We start from the raw sequence: 2,587 nt of genomic DNA, 5'->3' as shown, positions 1-2,587 counted from the left end.
ACAGTGAAAAATGATATGCCTACAATTTATGAATTGGTCTTCTCTGTGGGTTGTATACTCTTCATTCTTTATGCAAATTAATTATAATTATTATTTTTCAAAGTTCGTTTATGATTCATTCAAAGCATTAAAATAAATGAGAAACAGAGAGCGTCATATACCTTTAAGAAATACGTGGGGGCGGGGTTCATAACCCTTTAGGAAACGCCCCTATAGGATCCGCCCCTATACGATCCGCCTCCTTGCTGCGGTCTGCAGCCAGACTCTATTTGTGAGAAAAGAGCTATATTTCTGATTGGCTGGGCGGATTGCAAACCACACCCCGTAAAACTCCCAAAAAGTTTTGTGAAGCCGCCATTTTATTATCCTCGCATTAGCATTATTAGCATTAGCCCAGCGCAGAAACGCAGAGAGACTAACTTATGGCAACACAAAATAAAACATGGGAGCGGTGGAGATGAGGAGGTGTCGGCGTTCTGGCGATTTACTCGGAAGGCTTCAGTAGAAGCTGCTGGGACTCCCATCAGTTTCTACTGAAGCCAGTCCCCAACTCCGGGGACTTCCGGCCGGGGACTTTGGGCGGCAGTATACGCTGTGAAGTGGTTTGCGGCCTGCCAGTAAACCCAAAGCAGAAGAAGAAGAAGAAGTGACGTCAGGGGCTTCATTTGCCTAATACACCCCCAGGGACTTTTTCCGGTGTGAACGCGATCTGTACTTAGTTCATGCGAACTAAAGAGTTCGCATGAACCTTTGTGGGAAAAGTACCGCAGTGTGAATGCGCCTAAGGATATAAGAATAACATGTATAAACAGAACAACAGTAAGGTGAACTAAAGAAAGTTCTGGCCCTAGATGTTTACAATGATTGTGAAAGTGAATTACATTATGTCCAGCCTGTTGATAATGAATATAAATATATGTATACTGTATGATTGGATGTCACACACAACTGTACTAGCTGCTTACTAGCTAAGACTTTACTTGTAACAGAGCATTTCCACACAGTGGTATAGCTTATTTTAATTACTGACGATGGATGATCCAAGGTTTAAAAAAACAAAACACAATTCCAGTAGTTTTGCCATTTCTATTTCTTACCTAGAACCACACGCTGCGGTGTTGTGATGGCACTCGGTGTTGGTGGTTGAGTCGGGTTAGGGTCTTTGGCTGGGGTCCGTTCTGGATTCAATGACGATGTGGACGGAACACTGCCATCACCCGTTGTTCGGGAATGTTCCTCCTCACAAGTCCCAATGTAATCATCTAGAACAGCAAAATGACTTGTTAATTCCACAAACTACTGCAGCACAATACTAAATAGCAACAACAACTATAGAAAATAAAAACTGAACGTAAACAATGGCATATATGGTGTTAGCAAACAATAGACTACTGCAGCACAATACTAAATAGCAACAACAACTATAGAAAAGAAAAACTGAACGTAAACAATGGCACATATGGTGTTAGCAAACAATAGACTACTGCAGCACAATACTAAATAGCAACAACAACTATAGAAAAGAAAAACTGAACGTAAACAATGGCACATATGGTGTTAGCAAAGCTAACTATGTAGCTCTTCAGGGCTCCATAAAAGCATGGGTTGTCGAACATTAATGTAAGGGTAAAATAGACTTCTTTGTTAGAAGTGAGCGTACCTTGCAGGGACTCCAGTAAAGCCGTTGCAGAGTCCAGGGGGGTATACTACGAAGCAGGATTTTCGCTTAGCCGGCTAAATTCAGGGAAAACTCCGGCTTTACGGTCCTACGAAGCTGGTTCTCTTTTTAGCAGGCTAGATCTCCATGGTAACTTATGCTTAGCGGCTAACCTGGTCGGGACCAGGTTAGGTTGCAGGCTAAGAGCTCAACTCAGTGAAAGCACTGCTTGCTGACCAATCAGAGCTCAGTGTGCGGAGTTTAAAGCGATCAAGTCATATTACAGGAGAAAGGAAATACAGAAAAGCTGCCGATGCAGGAAAGACAGCCGGCAAAAATCACCGACTGTGTGAACGTGAACATTAATAGAATATCACCTCCCATCTTCAGAGCAATCTGACTATTATAACATTAGCATTAAGAAAGCTTACTTACATATCTGCCACAACATAAGTAACCGGATCAGAGTAACATTAAAGGTGGGGTAGGTAAGTTTCAGAAACCGGCTCGAGATACACTTTTTGTTATATTCCATGGAATGCTCTTAACATCCCGATAGCAATGAATATCTTAAGTGCTTTGACAAAAAATCCATAAAGAAATGTCATCTGTAGAAGCCGTAATACTGTAAAAAGTACAACCAATCCGTTTAGCCGGCCCGGCTAAAGGGACTGGACCTACCTGCCTGTCAGCCTTCCATCGGGGCACAAACTTATCTCGTGCCCTCATTGGTCATGTGCGCGTTCGTGTGTGTTGGAGGAGGGGCTCTGTAAGGAAGTGGCAGATTTTCTCCGGTTGTGTATTTTCAAATTCTAGAGATCTCGAGCCGGTTTCTGAAACTTACCTACCCCACCTTTAAGTACAGTCCGCGGCATATCACTTCATAATGTATCATATATTTTCTTATCTGAGTCAGCTGAGCCGTATCTG

Source organism: Pseudochaenichthys georgianus, chromosome 3, assembly GCF_902827115.2.
Source record: "Pseudochaenichthys georgianus chromosome 3, fPseGeo1.2, whole genome shotgun sequence".
Taxonomy (NCBI): Eukaryota; Metazoa; Chordata; class Actinopteri; order Perciformes; family Channichthyidae; genus Pseudochaenichthys; species Pseudochaenichthys georgianus.
Note: the sequence above shows the minus strand (reverse complement) of the source record.